Consider the following 20,509-nt stretch of genomic DNA (forward strand, 5'->3'; position numbering starts at 1 on the left):
AGAAAACCTAGTGTGTTATACTGGGCCATTTTTTTTTTAAATTCTCCCTGAAAAAAAAAAATAAACAGTGGGAGATAAAGATTGGCAAGTCTGCCTCTGTGCCAGTGCTGTGTGTGGCATCTGTCTCTCTTTGTGTGCCACAGAAAACCTAGTGTGTAATAGTGGGCAATTTATTTTTTTTTAATTCTCCCTGAAAAAAATAAATAGTGGGAGATAAAGATTGGCAAGTGCCAGTGCTGTGTGTGGCATCTGTCTCTCATTGTGTGCCACAGAAAACCTAGTGTGTAATACTGGGCCATTTTTTTTTTTAATTCTCCCTGAAAAAAATAAAAAAATAGTGGGAGATAAAGATTGGCAAGTCTGCCTCTGTGCCAGTGCTGTGTGTGGCATCTGTCTCTCATTGTGTGCCACAGAAATCCTAGTGTGTAATACTGGGCCATTTTTTTTTTTAATTCTCCCTGAAAAAAAATAAATAAATAGTGGGAGATAAAGATTGGCAAGTCTGCCTCTGTGCCAGTGCTGTGTGTGGCATCTGTCTCTCATTGTGTGCCACAGAAAACCTAGTGTGTAATACTGGGCCATTTTTGTTTAATTCTCCCTGAAAAAAAAAAAATAAATAGTGGGAGATAAAGATTGGCAAGTCTGCCTCTGTGCCAGTGCTGTGTGTGGCATCTGTCTCTCATTGTGTGCCACAGAAAACCTAGTGTGTAATAGTGGGCCATTTTTTATTTTTTTTTAATTCTCCCTGAAACAAATAAATAAATAGTGGGAGATAAAGATTGGCAAGTCTGCCTCTGTGCCAGTGCTGTGTGTGGCATCTGTCTCTCATTGTGTGTCACTGAAAAGCTAGTGTGTTATACTGGGCCATTTTTTTTTTAATTCTCCCTGAAAAAAATAAATAAACAGTGGGAGATAAAGATTGGCAAGTCTGCCTCTGTGCCAGTGCTGTGTGTGGCATCTGTCTCTCATTGTGTGTCACTGAAAAGCTAGTGTGTTATACTGGGCCATTTTTTTTTTAATTCTCCCTGAAACAAATAAATAAATAGTGGGAGATAAAGATTGGCAAGTCTGCCTCTGTGCCAGTGCTGTGTGTGGCATCTGTCTCTCATTGTGTGCCACAGAAAACCTAGTGCGTAATACTGGGCCATTTTTTTTTTAAATTTAATTCTCCCTGAAAAAAATAAATAAATAGTGGGAGATAAAGATTGGCAAGTCTGCCTCTGTGCCAGTGCTGTGTGTGGCATCTGTCTCTCTTTGTGTGCCACAGAAAACCTAGTGTGTAATAGTGGGCAATTTTTTTTTTTTTAAATTCTCCCTGAAAAAAATAAAATAAATTGTGGGAGATAAAGATTGGCAAGTCTGCCTCTGTGCCAGTGCTGTGTGTGGCATCTGTCTCTCATTGCGTGCCACAGAAAACCTAGTGTGTAATACTGGGCCATTTTTTTTTAATTCTCACTGAAAAAAATAAATAAATAGTGGGAGATAAAGATTGGCAAGTCTGCCTCTGTGCCAGTGCTGTGTGTAGCATCTGTCTCTCATTGTGTGCCACAGAAAACCTAGTGTGTAATAGTGGGCCATTTTTTTTAAAATTCTCCCTGAAAAAAATAAATAAATAGTGGGAGATAAAGATTGGCAAGTCTGCCTCTGTGCCAGTGCTGTGTGTGGCATCGGTCTCTCATTGTGTGCCACAGAAAACCTAGTGTGTAATACTGGGCCTTTTTTTTTTTTTTTAATTCTCCCTGAAAAAAATAAATAAATAGTGGGAGATAAAGATTGGCAAGTCTGCCTCTGTGCCAGTGCTGTGTGTGGCATCTGTCTCTCATTGTGTGCCACAGAAAACCTAGTGTGTAATAGTGGGCCATTTTTTAAAAAATTCTCCCTGAAAAAAATAAATAAATAGTGGGAGATAAAGATTGGCAAGTCTGCCTCTGTGCCAGTGCTGTGTGTGGCATCGGTCTCTCATTGTGTGCCACAGAAAACCTAGTGTGTAATACTGGGCCTTTTTTTTTTTTTTTTTAATTCTCCCTGAAAAAAATAAATAAATAGTGGGAGATAAAGATTGGCAAGTCTGCCTCTGTGCCAGTGCTGTGTGTGGCATCTGTCTCTCATTGTGTGCCACAGAAAACCTAGTGTGTTATACTGGGCCATTTTTTTTTTAAATTCTCCCTGAAAAAAATAAATAAACAGTGGGAGATAAAGATTGGCAAGTCTGCCTCTGTGCCAGTGCTGTGTGTGGCATCTGTCTCTCTTTGTGTGCCACAGAAAACCTAGTGTGTAATAGTGGGCAATTTTTTTTTTTTTAATTCTCCCTGAAAAAAAATAAATAAATAGTGGGAGATAAAGATTGGCAAGTCTGCCTCTGTGCCAGTGCTGTGTGTGGCATCTGTCTCTCATTGTGTGCCACAGAAAACCTAGTGTGTAATACTGGGCTATTTTTTTTTTTAATTCTCCCTGGAAAAAATAAATAAATAGTGGGAGATAAAGATTGGCAAGTCTGCCTCTGTGCCAGTGCTGTGTGTGGCATCTGTCTCTCATTGTGTGCCACAGAAAACCTAGTGTGTAATACTGGGCCATTTTTTTTTTTAATTCTCACTGAAAAAAATAAATAAATAGTGGGAGATAAAGATTGGCAAGTCTGCCTCTGTGCCAGTGCTGTGTGTGGCCTCTGTCTCTCATTGTGTGCCACAGAAAACCTAGTGTGTAATACTGGGCCATTTTTTTTTAATTCTCCCTGAAAAAAATAAATAAATAGTGGGAGATAAAGATTGGCAAGTCTGCCTCTGTGCCAGTGCTGTGTGTGGCATCTGTCTCTCATTGTGTGCCACAGAAAACCTAGTGTGTAATACTGGGCTATTTTTTTTTTTAATTCTCCCTGGAAAAAATAAATAAATAGTGGGAGATAAAGATTGGCAAGTCTGCCTCTGTGCCAGTGCTGTGTGTGGCATCTGTCTCTCATTGTGTGCCACAGAAAACCTAGTGTGTAATAGTGGGCAATTTTTTTTTTTTTAATTCTCCCTGAAAAAAAAAAATAAATAGTGTGAGATAAAGATTGGCAAGTCTGCCTCTGTGCCAGTGCTGTGTGTGGCCTCTGTCTCTCATTGTGTGCCACAGAAAACCTAGTGTGTAATACTGGGCCATTTTTTTTTAATTCTCCCTGAAAAAAAATAAATAAATAGTGGGAGATAAAGATTGGCAAGTCTGCCTCTGTGCCAGTGCTGTGTGTGGCATCTGTCTCTCATTGTGTGCCACAGAAAACCTAGTGTGTAATACTGGGCTATTTTTTTTTTTAATTCTCCCTGGAAAAAATAAATAAATAGTGGGAGATAAAGATTGGCAAGTCTGCCTCTGTGCCAGTGCTGTGTGTGGCATCTGTCTCTCATTGTGTGCCACAGAAAACCTAGTGTGTAATACTGGGCCATTTTTTTTTTTAATTCTCACTGAAAAAAATAAATAAATAGTGGGAGATAAAGATTGGCAAGTCTGCCTCTGTGCCAGTGCTGTGTGTAGCATCTGTCTCTCATTGTGTGCCACAGAAAACCTAGTGTGTAATAGTGGGCCATTTTTTTTAAAATTCTCCCTGAAAAAAATAAATAAATTGTGGGAGATAAAGATTGGCAAGTCTGCCTCTGTGCCAGTGCTGTGTGTGGCATCGGTCTCTCATTGTGTGCCACAGAAAACCTAGTGCGTAATACTGGGCCTTTTTTTTTTAATTCTCCCTGAAAGAAATAAATAAATAGTGGGAGATAAAGATTGGCAAGTCTTCCTCTGTGCCAGTGCTGTGTGTGGCATCTGTCTCTCATTGTGTGCCACAGAAAACCTAGTGTGTTATACTGGGCCATTTTTTTTTTAAATTCTCCCTGAAAAAAAAAAATAAACAGTGGGAGATAAAGATTGGCAAGTCTGCCTCTGTGCCAGTGCTGTGTGTGGCATCTGTCTCTCTTTGTGTGCCACAGAAAACCTAGTGTGTAATAGTGGGCAATTTATTTTTTTTTAATTCTCCCTGAAAAAAATAAATAGTGGGAGATAAAGATTGGCAAGTGCCAGTGCTGTGTGTGGCATCTGTCTCTCATTGTGTGCCACAGAAAACCTAGTGTGTAATACTGGGCCATTTTTTTTTTAATTCTCCCTGAAAAAAATAAAAAAATAGTGGGAGATAAAGATTGGCAAGTCTGCCTCTGTGCCAGTGCTGTGTGTGGCATCTGTCTCTCATTGTGTGCCACAGAAATCCTAGTGTGTAATACTGGGCCATTTTTTTTTTTAATTCTCCCTGAAAAAAAATAAATAAATAGTGGGAGATAAAGATTGGCAAGTCTGCCTCTGTGCCAGTGCTGTGTGTGGCATCTGTCTCTCATTGTGTGCCACAGAAAACCTAGTGTGTAATACTGGGCCATTTTTTTTTAATTCTCCCTGAAAAAAAATAAATAAATAGTGGGAGATAAAGATTGGCAAGTCTGCCTCTGTGCCAGTGCTGTGTGTGGCATCTGTCTCTCATTGTGTGCCACAGAAAACCTAGTGTGTAATAGTGGGCCATTTTTTATTTTTTTTTAATTCTCCCTGAAACAAATAAATAAATAGTGGGAGATAAAGATTGGCAAGTCTGCCTCTGTGCCAGTGCTGTGTGTGGCATCTGTCTCTCATTGTGTGTCACTGAAAAGCTAGTGTGTTATACTGGGCCATTTTTTTTTTAATTCTCCCTGAAAAAAATAAATAAACAGTGGGAGATAAAGATTGGCAAGTCTGCCTCTGTGCCAGTGCTGTGTGTGGCATATGTCTCTCATTGTGTGCCACAGAAAACCTAGTGTGTAATAGTGGGCAATTTTTTTTTTTTTAGTTCTCCCTGAAAAAAATAAAATAAATTGTGGGAGATAAAGATTGGCAAGTCTGCCTCTGTGCCAGTGCTGTGTGTGGCATCTGTCTCTCATTGTGTGCCACAGAAAACCTAGTGTGTAATACTGGGCCATTTTTTTTTAATTCTCCCTGAAAAAAATAAATAAATAGTGGGAGATAAAGATTGGCAAGTCTGCCTCTGTGCCAGTGCTGTGTGTGGCATCTGTCTCTCATTGTGTGCCACAGAAAACCTAGTGCGTAATACTGGGCCATTTTTTTTTTAAATTTAATTCTCCCTGAAAAAAATAAATAAATAGTGGGAGATAAAGATTGGCAAGTCTGCCTCTGTGCCAGTGCTGTGTGTGGCATCTGTCTCTCTTTGTGTGCCACAGAAAACCTAGTGTGTAATAGTGGGCAATTTTTTTTTTTTTAAATTCTCCCTGAAAAAAATAAAATAAATTGTGGGAGATAAAGATTGGCAAGTCTGCCTCTGTGCCAGTGCTGTGTGTGGCATCTGTCTCTCATTGCGTGCCACAGAAAACCTAGTGTGTAATACTGGGCCATTTTTTTTTAATTCTCACTGAAAAAAATAAATAAATAGTGGGAGATAAAGATTGGCAAGTCTGCCTCTGTGCCAGTGCTGTGTGTAGCATCTGTCTCTCATTGTGTGCCACAGAAAACCTAGTGTGTAATAGTGGGCCATTTTTTTTAAAATTCTCCCTGAAAAAAATAAATAAATAGTGGGAGATAAAGATTGGCAAGTCTGCCTCTGTGCCAGTGCTGTGTGTGGCATCGGTCTCTCATTGTGTGCCACAGAAAACCTAGTGTGTAATACTGGGCCTTTTTTTTTTTTTTTAATTCTCCCTGAAAAAAATAAATAAATAGTGGGAGATAAAGATTGGCAAGTCTGCCTCTGTGCCAGTGCTGTGTGTGGCATCTGTCTCTCATTGTGTGCCACAGAAAACCTAGTGTGTAATAGTGGGCCATTTTTTAAAAAATTCTCGCTGAAAAAAATAAATAAATAGTGGGAGATAAAGATTGGCAAGTCTGCCTCTGTGCCAGTGCTGTGTGTGGCATCGGTCTCTCATTGTGTGCCACAGAAAACCTAGTGTGTAATACTGGGCCTTTTTTTTTTTTTTTTTAATTCTCCCTGAAAAAAATAAATAAATAGTGGGAGATAAAGATTGGCAAGTCTGCCTCTGTGCCAGTGCTGTGTGTGGCATCTGTCTCTCATTGTGTGCCACAGAAAACCTAGTGTGTTATACTGGGCCATTTTTTTTTTAAATTCTCCCTGAAAAAAATAAATAAACAGTGGGAGATAAAGATTGGCAAGTCTGCCTCTGTGCCAGTGCTGTGTGTGGCATCTGTCTCTCTTTGTGTGCCACAGAAAACCTAGTGTGTAATAGTGGGCAATTTTTTTTTTTTTAATTCTCCCTGAAAAAAAAAAAATAAATAGTGGGAGATAAAGATTGGCAAGTCTGCCTCTGTGCCAGTGCTGTGTGTGGCATCTGTCTCTCATTGTGTGCCACAGAAAACCTAGTGTGTAATACTGGGCTATTTTTTTTTTTAATTCTCCCTGGAAAAAATAAATAAATAGTGGGAGATAAAGATTGGCAAGTCTGCCTCTGTGCCAGTGCTGTGTGTGGCATCTGTCTCTCATTGTGTGCCACAGAAAACCTAGTGTGTAATACTGGGCCATTTTTTTTTTAATTCTCACTGAAAAAAATAAATAAATAGTGGGAGATAAAGATTGGCAAGTCTGCCTCTGTGCCAGTGCTGTGTGTGGCCTCTGTCTCTCATTGTGTGCCACAGAAAACCTAGTGTGTAATACTGGGCCATTTTTTTTTAATTCTCCCTGAAAAAAAAAAAATAAATAGTGGGAGATAAAGATTGGCAAGTCTGCCTCTGTGCCAGTGCTGTGTGTGGCATCTGTCTCTCATTGTGTGCCACAGAAAACCTAGTGTGTAATACTGGGCTATTTTTTTTTTTAATTCTCCCTGGAAAAAATAAATAAATAGTGGGAGATAAAGATTGGCAAGTCTGCCTCTGTGCCAGTGCTGTGTGTGGCATCTGTCTCTCATTGTGTGCCACAGAAAACCTAGTGTGTAATAGTGGGCAATTTTTTTTTTTTTAATTCTCCCTGAAAAAAAAAATAAATAGTGGGAGATAAAGATTGGCAAGTCTGCCTCTGTGCCAGTGCTGTGTGTGGCCTCTGTCTCTCATTGTGTGCCACAGAAAACCTAGTGTGTAATACTGGGCCATTTTTTTTTAATTCTCCCTGAAAAAAAATAAATAAATAGTGGGAGATAAAGATTGGCAAGTCTGCCTCTGTGCCAGTGCTGTGTGTGGCATCTGTCTCTCATTGTGTGCCACAGAAAACCTAGTGTGTAATACTGGGCTATTTTTTTTTTTAATTCTCCCTGGAAAAAATAAATAAATAGTGGGAGATAAAGATTGGCAAGTCTGCCTCTGTGCCAGTGCTGTGTGTGGCATCTGTGTCTCATTGTGTGCCACAGAAAACCTAGTGTGTAATACTGGGCCATTTTTTTTTTTAATTCTCACTGAAAAAAATAAATAAATAGTGGGAGATAAAGATTGGCAAGTCTGCCTCTGTGCCAGTGCTGTGTGTAGCATCTGTCTCTCATTGTGTGCCACAGAAAACCTAGTGTGTAATAGTGGGCCATTTTTTTTAAAATTCTCCCTGAAAAAAATAAATAAATTGTGGGAGATAAAGATTGGCAAGTCTGCCTCTGTGCCAGTGCTGTGTGTGGCATCGGTCTCTCATTGTGTGCCACAGAAAACCTAGTGTGTAATACTGGGCCTTTTTTTTTTTTTTTAATTCTCCCTGAAAAAAATAAATAAATAGTGGGAGATAAAGATTGGCAAGTCTGCCTCTGTGCCAGTGCTGTGTGTGGCATCTGTCTCTCATTGTGTGCCACAGAAAACCTAGTGTGTAATAGTGGGCCATTTTTTTAAAAATTCTCCCTGAAAAAAATAAATAAATAGTGGGAGATAAAGATTGGCAAGTCTGCCTCTGTGCCAGTGCTGTGTGTGGCATCGGTCTCTCATTGTGTGCCACAGAAAACCTAGTGTGTAATACTGGGCCTTTTTTTTTTTTTTTAATTCTCCCTGAAAAAAATAAATAAATAGTGGGAGATAAAGATTGGCAAGTCTGCCTCTGTGCCAGTGCTGTGTGTGGCATCTGTCTCTCTTTGTGTGCCACAGAAAACCTAGTGTGTAATAGTGGGCAATTTTTTTTTTTTTAAATTCTCCCTGAAAAAAATAAAATAAATTGTGGGAGATAAAGATTGGCAAGTCTGCCTCTGTGCCAGTGCTGTGTGTGGCATCTGTCTCTCATTGCGTGCCACAGAAAACCTAGTGTGTAATACTGGGCCATTTTTTTTTAATTCTCACTGAAAAAAATAAATAAATAGTGGGAGATAAAGATTGGCAAGTCTGCCTCTGTGCCAGTGCTGTGTGTAGCATCTGTCTCTCATTGTGTGCCACAGAAAACCTAGTGTGTAATAGTGGGCCATTTTTTTTAAAATTCTCCCTGAAAAAAATAAATAAATAGTGGGAGATAAAGATTGGCAAGTCTGCCTCTGTGCCAGTGCTGTGTGTGGCATCGGTCTCTCATTGTGTGCCACAGAAAACCTAGTGTGTAATACTGGGCCTTTTTTTTTTTTTTTAATTCTCCCTGAAAAAAATAAATAAATAGTGGGAGATAAAGATTGGCAAGTCTGCCTCTGTGCCAGTGCTGTGTGTGGCATCTGTCTCTCATTGTGTGCCACAGAAAACCTATTGTGTAATAGTGGGCCATTTTTTAAAAAATTCTCCCTGAAAAAAATAAATAAATAGTGGGAGATAAAGATTGGCAAGTCTGCCTCTGTGCCAGTGCTGTGTGTGGCCTCTGTCTCTCATTGTGTGCCACAGAAAACCTAGTGTGTAATACTGGGCCATTTTTTTTTAATTCTCCCTGAAAAAAAATAAATAAATAGTGGGAGATAAAGATTGGCAAGTCTGCCTCTGTGCCAGTGCTGTGTGTGGCATCTGTCTCTCATTGTGTGCCACAGAAAACCTAGTGTGTAATACTGGGCTATTTTTTTTTTAATTCTCCCTGGAAAAAATAAATAAATAGTGGGAGATAAAGATTGGCAAGTCTGCCTCTGTGCCAGTGCTGTGTGTGGCATCTGTCTCTCATTGTGTGCCACAGAAAACCTAGTGTGTAATACTGGGCCATTTTTTTTTTTAATTCTCACTGAAAAAAATAAATAAATAGTGGGAGATAAAGATTGGCAAGTCTGCCTCTGTGCCAGTGCTGTGTGTAGCATCTGTCTCTCATTGTGTGCCACAGAAAACCTAGTGTGTAATAGTGGGCCATTTTTTTTAAAATTCTCCCTGAAAAAAATAAATAAATTGTGGGAGATAAAGATTGGCAAGTCTGCCTCTGTGCCAGTGCTGTGTGTGGCATCGGTCTCTCATTGTGTGCCACAGAAAACCTAGTGTGTAATACTGGGCCTTTTTTTTTTTTTTTAATTCTCCCTGAAAAAAATAAATAAATAGTGGGAGATAAAGATTGGCAAGTCTGCCTCTGTGCCAGTGCTGTGTGTGGCATCTGTCTCTCATTGTGTGCCACAGAAAACCTAGTGTGTAATAGTGGGCCATTTTTTAAAAAATTCTCCCTGAAAAAAATAAATAAATAGTGGGAGATAAAGATTGGCAAGTCTGCCTCTGTGCCAGTGCTGTGTGTGGCATCGGTCTCTCATTGTGTGCCACAGAAAACCTAGTGTGTAATACTGGGCCTTTTTTTTTTTTTTTTAATTCTCCCTGAAAAAAATAAATAAATAGTGGGAGATAAAGATTGGCAAGTCTGCCTCTGTGCCAGTGCTGTGTGTGGCATCTGCCTCTCATTGTGTGCCACAGAAAACCTAGTGTGTTATACTGGGCCATTTTTTTTTAAAATTCTCCCTGAAAAAAATAAATAAACAGTGGGAGATAAAGATTGGCAAGTCTGCCTCTGTGCCAGTGCTGTGTGTGGCATCTGTCTCTCTTTGTGTGCCACAGAAAACCTAGTGTGTAATAGTGGGCAATTTTTTTTTTTAATTCTCCCTGAAAAAAAATAAATAAATAGTGGGAGATAAAGATTGGCAAGTCTGCCTCTGTGCCAGTGCTGTGTGTGGCCTCTGTCTCTCATTGTGTGCCACAGAAAACCTAGTGTGTAATACTGGGCCATTTTTTTTTAATTCTCCCTGAAAAAAAATAAATAAATAGTGGGAGATAAAGATTGGCAAGTCTGCCTCTGTGCCAGTGCTGTGTGTGGCATCTGTCTCTCATTGTGTGCCACAGAAAACCTAGTGTGTAATACTGGGCCATTTTTTTTTTTTTAATTCTCCCTGAAAAAAATAAATAAATAGTGGGAGATAAAGATTGGCAAGTCTGCCTCTGTGCCAGTGCTGTGTGTGGCATCTGTCTCTCATTGTGTGCCACAGAAAACCTAGTGTGTAATACTGGGCCATTTTTTTTTTTTTAATTCTCCCTGAAAAAAAATAAATAAATAGTGGGAGATAAAGATTGGCAAGTCTGCCTCTGTGCCAGTGCTGTGTGTGGCATCTGTCTCTCATTGTGTGCCACAGAAAACCTAGTGTGTAATAGTGGGCCATTTTTTTTTTAATTCTCCCTGAAAAAAAAAAATAAATAGTGGGAGATAAAGATTGGCAAGTCTGCCTCTGTGCCAGTGCTGTGTGTGGCATCTGTCTCTCATTGTGTGCCACAGAAAACCTAGTGTGTAATAGTGGGCCATTTTTTTTTTTGTAATTCTCCCTGAAAAAAAAAATAAATAGTGGGAGATAAAGATTGGCAAGTCTGCCTCTGTGCCAGTGCTGTGTGTGGCATCTGTCTCTCATTGTGTGCCACAGAAAACCTAGTGTGTAGTACTGGGCCATTTTTTTTTTTTAATTCTCCCTGAAAAAAAATAAATAAATAGTGGGAGATAAAGATTGGCAAGTCTGCCTCTGTGCCAGTGCTGTGTGTGGCATCTGTCTCTCATTGTGTGCCACAGAAAACCTAGTGTGTAATACTGGGCCATTTTTTTTTTTATTCTCCCTGAAAAAAAAAATAAATAGTGGGAGATAAAGATTGGCAAGTCTGCCTCTGTGCCAGTGCTGTGTGTGGCATCTGTCTCTCATTGTGTGCCACAGAAAACCTAGTGTGTAATAGTGGGCCATTTTTTTTTTTGTAATTCTCCCTGAAAAAAAAAATAAATAGTGGGAGATAAAGATTGGCAAGTCTGCCTCTGTGCCAGTGCTGTGTGTGGCATCTGTCTCTCATTGTGTGCCACAGAAAACCTAGTGTGTAGTACTGGGCCATTTTTTTTTTTTAATTCTCCCTGAAAAAAAATAAATAAATAGTGGGAGATAAAGATTGGCAAGTCTGCCTCTGTGCCAGTGCTGTGTGTGGCATCTGTCTCTCATTGTGTGCCACAGAAAACCTAGTGCGTAATACTGGGCCATTTTTTTTTTAATTTAATTCTCCCTGAAAAAAAAATAAATAGTGGGAGATAAAGATTGGCAAGTCTGCCTCTGTGCCAGTGCTGTGTGTGGCATCTGTCTCTCATTGTGTGCCACAGAAAACCTAGTGCGTAATACTGGGCCATTTTTTTTTTTATTTAATTCTCCCTGAAAAAAAAAATAAATAGTGGGAGATAAAGATTGGCAAGTCTGCCTCTGTGCCAGTGCTGTGTGTGGCATCTGTCTCTCATTGTGTGCCACAGAAAACCTAGTGTGTAATACTGGGCCATTTTTTTTTTTTTAATTCTCCCTGAAAAAAATAAATAAATAGTGGGAGATAAAGATTGGCAAGTCTGCCTCTGTGCCAGTGCTGTGTGTGGCATCTGTCTCTCATTGTGTGCCACAGAAAACCTAGTGTGTAATACTGGGCCTTTTTTTTTTTTAATTCTCCCTGAAAAAAAATAAATAAATAGTGGGAGATAAAGATTGGCAAGTCTGCCTCTGTGCCAGTGCTGTGTGTGGCATCTGTCTCTCATTGTGTGCCACAGAAAACCTAGTGTGTAATACTGGGCCATTTTTTTTTTTTTAATTCTCCCTGAAAAAAAATAAATAAATAGTGGGAGATAAAGATTGGCAAGTCTGCCTCTGTGCCAGTGCTGTGTGTGGCCTCTGTCTCTCATTGTGTGCCACAGAAAACCTAGTGTGTAATACTGGGCCATTTTTTTTTTAATTCTCCCTGAAAAAAAATAAATAAATAGTGGGAGATAAAGATTGGCAAGTCTGCCTCTGTGCCAGTGCTGTGTGTGGCATCTGTCTCTCATTGTGTGCCACAGAAAACCTAGTGTGTAATACTGGGCCATTTTTTTTTTTTAATTCTCCCTGAAAAAAATAAATAAATAGTGGGAGATAAAGATTGGCAAGTCTGCCTCTGTGCCAGTGCTGTGTGTGGCATCTGTCTCTCATTGTGTGCCACAGAAAACCTAGTGTGTAATACTGGGCCTTTTTTTTTTTTAATTCTCCCTGAAAAAAAATAAATAAATAGTGGGAGATAAAGATTGGCAAGTCTGCCTCTGTGCCAGTGCTGTGTGTGGCATCTGTCTCTCATTGTGTGCCACAGAAAACCTAGTGTGTAATACTGGGCCATTTTTTTTTTAATTCTCCCTGAAAAAAAAAAATAAATAGTGGGAGATAAAGATTGGCAAGTCTGCCTCTGTGCCAGTGCTGTGTGTGGCATCTGTCTCTCATTGTGTGCCACAGAAAACCTAGTGTGTAATAGTGGGCCATTTTTTTTTTGTAATTCTCCCTGAAAAAAAATAAATAAATAGTGGGAGATAAAGATTGGCAAGTCTGCCTCTGTGCCAGTGCTGTGTGTGGCATCTGTCTCTCATTGTGTGCCACAGAAAACCTAGTGTGTAGTACTGGGCCATTTTTTTTTTTTAATTCTCCCTGAAAAAAAAAAATAAATAGTGGGAGATAAAGATTGGCAAGTCTGCCTCTGTGCCAGTGCTGTGTGTGGCATCTGTCTCTCATTGTGTGCCACAGAAAAACTAGTGCGTAATACTGGGCCATTTTTTTTTTATTTAATTCTCCCTGAAAAAAAAAAAAATAGTGGGAGATAAAGATTGGCAAGTCTGCCTCTGTGCCAGTGCTGTGTGTGGCATCTGTCTCTCTTTGTGTGCCACAGAAAACCTAGTGTGTAATAGTGGGCAATTTTTTTTTTTTTAAATTCTCCCTGAAAAAAAAAAATAAATTGTGGGAGATAAAGATTGGCAAGTCTGCCTCTGTGCCAGTGCTGTGTGTGGCATCTGTCTCTCTTTGTGTGCCACAGAAAACCTAGTGTGTAATAGTGGGCAATTTTTTTTTTTTAATTCTCCCTGAAAAAAAATAAATAAATAGTGGGAGATAAAGATTGGCAAGTCTGCCTCTGTGCCAGTGCTGTGTGTGGCCTCTGTCTCTCATTGTGTGCCACAGAAAACCTAGTGTGTAATACTGGGCCATTTTTTTTTTAATTCTCCCTAAAAAAAAATAAATAAATAGTGGGAGATAAAGATTGGCAAGTCTGCCTCTGTGCCAGTGCTGTGTGTGGCATCTGTCTCTCATTGTGTGCCACAGAAAACCTAGTGTGTAATACTGGGCTATTTTTTTTTTAATTCTCCCTGGAAAAAATAAATAAATAGTGGGAGATAAAGATTGGCAAGTCTGCCTCTGTGCCAGTGCTGTGTGTGGCATCTGTCTCTCATTGTGTGCCACAGAAAACCTAGTGTGTAATACTGGGCCATTTTTTTTTTAATTCTCACTGAAAAAAATAAATAAATAGTGGGAGATAAAGATTGGCAAGTCTGCCTCTGTGCCAGTGCTGTGTGTAGCATCTGTCTCTCATTGTGTGCCACAGAAAACCTAGTGTGTAATAGTGGGCCATTTTTTTAAAAATTCTCCCTGAAAAAAATAAATAAATTGTGGGAGATAAAGATTGGCAAGTCTGCCTCTGTGCCAGTGCTGTGTGTGGCATCGGTCTCTCATTGTGTGCCACAGAAAACCTAGTGTGTAATACTGGGCCTTTTTTTTTTTTTTTTTAATTCTCCCTGAAAAAAATAAATAAATAGTGGGAGATAAAGATTGGCAAGTTTGCCTCTGTGCCAGTGCTGTGTGTGGCATCTGTCTCTCATTGTGTGCCACAGAAAACCTAGTGTGTAATAGTGGGCCATTTTTTTAAAAATTCTCCCTGAAAAAAATAAATAAATAGTGGGAGATAAAGATTGGCAAGTCTGCCTCTGTGCCAGTGCTGTGTGTGGCATCGGTCTCTCATTGTGTGCCACAGAAAACCTAGTGTGTAATACTGGGCCTTTTTTTTTTTTTTTTAATTCTCCCTGAAAAAAATAAATAAATAGTGGGAGATAAAGATTGGCAAGTCTGCCTCTGTGCCAGTGCTGTGTGTGGCATCTGTCTCTCATTGTGTGCCACAGAAAACCTAGTGTGTTATACTGGGCCATTTTTTTTTTAAATTCTCCCTGAAAAAAATAAATAAACAGTGGGAGATAAAGATTGGCAAGTCTGCCTCTGTGCCAGTGCTGTGTGTGGCATCTGTCTCTCTTTGTGTGCCACAGAAAACCTAGTGTGTAATAGTGGGCAATTTTTTTTTTTTTAATTCTCCCTGAAAAAAAATAAATAAATAGTGGGAGATAAAGATTGGCAAGTCTGCCTCTGTGCCAGTGCTGTGTGTGGCCTCTGTCTCTCATTGTGTGCCACAGAAAACCTAGTGTGTAATACTGGGCCATTTTTTTTTTAATTCTCCCTGAAAAAAAATAAATAAATAGTGGGAGATAAAGATTGGCAAGTCTGCCTCTGTGCCAGTGCTGTGTGTGGCATCTGTCTCTCATTGTGTGCCACAGAAAACCTAGTGTGTAATACTGGGCCATTTTTTTTTTTTTAATTCTCCCTGAAAAAAATAAATAAATAGTGGGAGATAAAGATTGGCAAGTCTGCCTCTGTGCCAGTGCTGTGTGTGGCATCTGTCTCTCATTGTGTGCCACAGAAAACCTAGTGTGTAATACTGGGCCTTTTTTTTTTTTAATTCTCCCTGAAAAAAAATAAATAAATAGTGGGAGATAAAGATTGGCAAGTCTGCCTCTGTGCCAGTGCTGTGTGTGGCATCTGTCTCTCATTGTGTGCCACAGAAAACCTAGTGTGTAATACTGGGCCATTTTTTTTTTTTTAATTCTCCCTGAAAAAAAATAAATAAATAGTGGGAGATAAAGATTGGCAAGTCTGCCTCTGTGCCAGTGCTGTGTGTGGCCTCTGTCTCTCATTGTGTGCCACAGAAAACCTAGTGTGTAATACTGGGCCATTTTTTTTTTAATTCTCCCTGAAAAAAAATAAATAAATAGTGGGAGATAAAGATTGGCAAGTCTGCCTCTGTGCCAGTGCTGTGTGTGGCATCTGTCTCTCATTGTGTGCCACAGAAAACCTAGTGTGTAATACTGGGCCATTTTTTTTTTTTAATTCTCCCTGAAAAAAATAAATAAATAGTGGGAGATAAAGATTGGCAAGTCTGCCTCTGTGCCAGTGCTGTGTGTGGCATCTGTCTCTCATTGTGTGCCACAGAAAACCTAGTGTGTAATACTGGGCCATTTTTTTTTTTAATTCTCCCTGAAAAAAAATAAATAAATAGTGGGAGATAAAGATTGGCAAGTCTGCCTCTGTGCCAGTGCTGTGTGTGGCATCTGTCTCTCATTGTGTGCCACAGAAAACCTAGTATGTAATACTGGGCCTTTTTTTTTTTTAATTCTCCCTGAAAAAAAATAAATAAATAGTGGGAGATAAAGATTGGCAAGTCTGCCTCTGTGCCAGTGCTGTGTGTGGCATCTGTCTCTCATTGTGTGCCACAGAAAACCTAGTGTGTAATACTGGGCCATTTTTTTTTTAATTCTCCCTGAAAAAAAAAATAAATAGTGGGAGATAAAGATTGGCAAGTCTGCCTCTGTGCCAGTGCTGTGTGTGGCATCTGTCTCTCATTGTGTGCCACAGAAAACCTAGTGTGTAATAGTGGGCCATTTTTTTTTTGTAATTCTCCCTGAAAAAAAATAAATAAATAGTGGGAGATAAAGATTGGCAAGTCTGCCTCTGTGCCAGTGCTGTGTGTGGCATCTGTCTCTCATTGTGTGCCACAGAAAACCTAGTGTGTAGTACTGGGCCATTTTTTTTTTTTAATTCTCCCTGAAAAAAAAAAATAAATAGTGGGAGATAAAGATTGGCAAGTCTGCCTCTGTGCCAGTGCTGTGTGTGGCATCTGTCTCTCATTGTGTGCCACAGAAAACCTAGTGCGTAATACTGGGCCATTTTTTTTTTATTTAATTCTCCCTGAAAAAAAAAAAATAGTGGGAGATAAAGATTGGCAAGTCTGCCTCTGTGCCAGTGCTGTGTGTGGCATCTGTCTCTCTTTGTGTGCCACAGAAAACCTAGTGTGTAATAGTGGGCAATTTTTTTTTTTTTAAATTCTCCCTGAAAAAAAAAAATAAATTGTGGGAGATAAAGATTGGCAAGTCTGCCTCTGTGCCAGTGCTGTGTGTGGCATCTGTCTCTCATTGTGTGCCACAGAAAACCTAGTGTGTAATACTGGGCCATTTTTTTTTTAATTCTCACTGAAAAAAATAAATAAATAGTGGGAGATAAAGATTGGCAAGTCTGCCTCTGTGCCAGTGCTGTGTGTGGCATCTGTCTCTCATTGTGTGCCACAGAAAACCTAGTGTGTAATAGTGGGCCATTTTTTATTTTTTTTTAATTCTCCCTGAAACAAATAAATAAATAGTGGGAGATAAAGATTGGCAAGTCTGCCTCTGTGCCAGTGCTGTGTGTGGCATCTGTCTCTCATTGTGTGCCACAGAAAACCTAGTGTGTTATACTGGGCCATTTTTTTTTAATTCTCCCTGAAAAAAATAAATAAACAGTGGGAGATAAAGATTGGCAAGTCTGCCTCTGTGCCAGTGCTGTGTGTGGCATCTGTCTCTCATTGTGTGCCACAGAAAACCTAGTGTGTAATAGTGGGCAATTTTTTTTTTTTTAGTTCTCCCTGAAAAAAATAAAATAAATTGTGGGAGATAAAGATTGGCAAGTCTGCCTCTGTGCCAGTGCTGTGTGTGGCATCTGTCTCTCATTGTGTGCCACAGAAAACCTAGTGTGTAATACTGGGCCATTTTTTTTTTAATTCTCCCTGAAAAAAATAAATAAATAGTGGGAGATAAAGATTGGCAAGTCTGCCTCTGTGCCAGTGCTGTGTGTGGCATCTGTCTCTCATTGTGTGCCACAGAAAACCTAGTGTGTAATAGTGGGCCATTTTTTTTTAATTCTCCCTGAAAAAAAATAAATAAATGGTGGGAGATAAAGATTGGCAAGTCTGCCTCTGTGCCAGTGCTGTGTGTGGCATCTGTCTCTCATTGTGTGCCACAGAAAACCTAGTGTGTAATACTGGGCCATTTTTTTTTTAATTCTCCCTGAAAAAAAATAAATAAATAGTGGGAGATAAAGATTGGCAAGTCTGCCTCTGTGCCAGTGCTGTGTGTGGCATCTGTCTCTCATTGTGTGCCACAGAAAACATAGTGTGTAATACTGGGCCATTTTTTTTTTAATTCTCCCTGAAAAAAATAAATAAATAGTGGGAGATAAAGATTGGCAAGTCTGCCTCTGTGCCAGTGCTGTGTGTGGCATCTGTCTCTCATTGTGTGCCACAGAAAACCTAGTGTGTAATACTGGGCCATTTTTTTTTTAATTCTACCTGAAAAAAAAAAATAAATAGTGGGAGATAAAGATTGGCAAGTCTGCCTCTGTGCCAGTGCTGTGTGTGGCATCTGTCTCTCATTGTGTGCCACAGAAAACCTAGTGTGTAATAGTGGGCAATTTTTTTTTTTTTAGTTCTCCCTGAAAAAAATAAAATAAATTGTGGGAGATAAAGATTGGCAAGTCTGCCTCTGTGCCAGTGCTGTGTGTGGCATCTGTCTCTCATTGTGTGCCACAGAAAACCTAGTGTGTAATACTGGGCCATTTTTTTTTTAATTCTCCCTGAAAAAAATAAATAAATAGTGGGAGATAAAGATTGGCAAGTCTGCCTCTGTGCCAGTGCTGTGTGTGGCATCTGTCTCTCATTGTGTGCCACAGAAAACCTAGTGTGTAATAGTGGGCCATTTTTTTTTAATTCTCCCTGAAAAAAAATAAATAAATGGTGGGAGATAAAGATTGGCAAGTCTGCCTCTGTGCCAGTGCTGTGTGTGGCATCTGTCTCTCATTGTGTGCCACAGAAAACCTAGTGTGTAATACTGGGCCATTTTTTTTTTAATTCTCCCTGAAAAAAAATAAATAAATAGTGGGAGATAAAGATTGGCAAGTCTGCCTCTGTGCCAGTGCTGTGTGTGGCATCTGTCTCTCATTGTGTGCCACAGAAAACATAGTGTGTAATACTGGGCCATTTTTTTTTTAATTCTCCCTGAAAAAAATAAATAAATAGTGGGAGATAAAGATTGGCAAGTCTGCCTCTGTGCCAGTGCTGTGTGTGGCATCTGTCTCTCATTGTGTGCCACAGAAAACCTAGTGTGTAATACTGGGCCATTTTTTTTTTAATTCTCCCTGAAAAAAAAAAATAAATAGTGGGAGATAAAGATTGGCAAGTCTGCCTCTGTGCCAGTGCTGTGTGTGGCATCTGTCTCTCATTGTGTGCCACAGAAAACCTAGTGTGTAATAGTGGGCCATTTTTTTTTTGTAATTCTCCCTGAAAAAAAATAAATAAATAGTGGGAGATAAAGATTGGCAAGTCTGCCTCTGTGCCAGTGCTGTGTGTGGCATCTGTCTCTCATTGTGTGCCACAGAAAACCTAGTGTGTAGTACTGGGCCATTTTTTTTTTTAATTCTCCCTGAAAAAAAAAAATAAATAGTGGGAGATAAAGATTGGCAAGTCTGCCTCTGTGCCAGTGCTGTGTGTGGCATCTGTCTCTCATTGTGTGCCACAGAAAACCTAGTGCGTAATACTGGGCCATTTTTTTTTTATTTAATTCTCCCTGAAAAAAAAAAAATAGTGGGAGATAAAGATTGGCAAGTCTGCCTCTGTGCCAGTGCTGTGTGTGGCATCTGTCTCTCTTTGTGTGCCACAGAAAACCTAGTGTGTAATAGTGGGCAATTTTTTTTTTTTTAAATTCTCCCTGAAAAAAAAAAATAAATTGTGGGAGATAAAGATTGGCAAGTCTGCCTCTGTGCCAGTGCTGTGTGTGGCATCTGTCTCTCATTGTGTGCCACAGAAAACCTAGTGTGTAATACTGGGCCATTTTTTTTTTAATTCTCACTGAAAAAAATAAATAAATAGTGGGAGATAAAGATTGGCAAGTCTGCCTCTGTGCCAGTGCTGTGTGTGGCATCTGTCTCTCATTGTGTGCCACAGAAAACCTAGTGTGTAATAGTGGGCCATTTTTTATTTTTTTTTAATTCTCCCTGAAACAAATAAATAAATAGTGGGAGATAAAGATTGGCAAGTCTGCCTCTGTGCCAGTGCTGTGTGTGGCATCTGTCTCTCATTGTGTGCCACAGAAAACCTAGTGTGTTATACTGGGCCATTTTTTTTTAATTCTCCCTGAAAAAAATAAATAAACAGTGGGAGATAAAGATTGGCAAGTCTGCCTCTGTGCCAGTGCTGTGTGTGGCATCTGTCTCTCATTGTGTGCCACAGAAAACCTAGTGTGTAATAGTGGGCAATTTTTTTTTTTTAGTTCTCCCTGAAAAAAATAAAATAAATTGTGGGAGATAAAGATTGGCAAGTCTGCCTCTGTGCCAGTGCTGTGTGTGGCATCTGTCTCTCATTGTGTGCCACAGAAAACCTAGTGTGTAATACTGGGCCATTTTTTTTTTAATTCTCCCTGAAAAAAATAAATAAATAGTGGGAGATAAAGATTGGCAAGTCTGCCTCTGTGCCAGTGCTGTGTGTGGCATCTGTCTCTCATTGTGTGCCACAGAAAACCTAGTGTGTAATAGTGGGCCATTTTTTTTTAATTCTCCCTGAAAAAAAATAAATAAATGGTGGGAGATAAAGATTGGCAAGTCTGCCTCTGTGCCAGTGCTGTGTGTGGCATCTGTCTCTCATTGTGTGCCACAGAAAACCTAGTGTGTAATACTGGGCCATTTTTTTTTTAATTCTCCCTGAAAAAAAATAAATAAATAGTGGGAGATAAAGATTGGCAAGTCTGCCTCTGTGCCAGTGCTGTGTGTGGCATCTGTCTCTCATTGTGTGCCACAGAAAACATAGTGTGTAATACTGGGCCATTTTTTTTTTAATTCTCCCTGAAAAAAATAAATAAATAGTGGGAGATAAAGATTGGCAAGTCTGCCTCTGTGCCAGTGCTGTGTGTGGCATCTGTCTCTCATTGTGTGCCACAGAAAACCTAGTGTGTAATACTGGGCCATTTTTTTTTTAATTCTACCTGAAAAAAAAAAATAAATAGTGGGAGATAAAGATTGGCAAGTCTGCCTCTGTGCCAGTGCTGTGTGTGGCATCTGTCTCTCATTGTGTGCCACAGAAAACCTAGTGTGTAATAGTGGGCAATTTTTTTTTTTTTAGTTCTCCCTGAAAAAAATAAAATAAATTGTGGGAGATAAAGATTGGCAAGTCTGCCTCTGTGCCAGTGCTGTGTGTGGCATCTGTCTCT

This window comes from Ranitomeya variabilis, chromosome 3, assembly GCF_051348905.1.
Source record: "Ranitomeya variabilis isolate aRanVar5 chromosome 3, aRanVar5.hap1, whole genome shotgun sequence".
Taxonomy (NCBI): Eukaryota; Metazoa; Chordata; class Amphibia; order Anura; family Dendrobatidae; genus Ranitomeya; species Ranitomeya variabilis.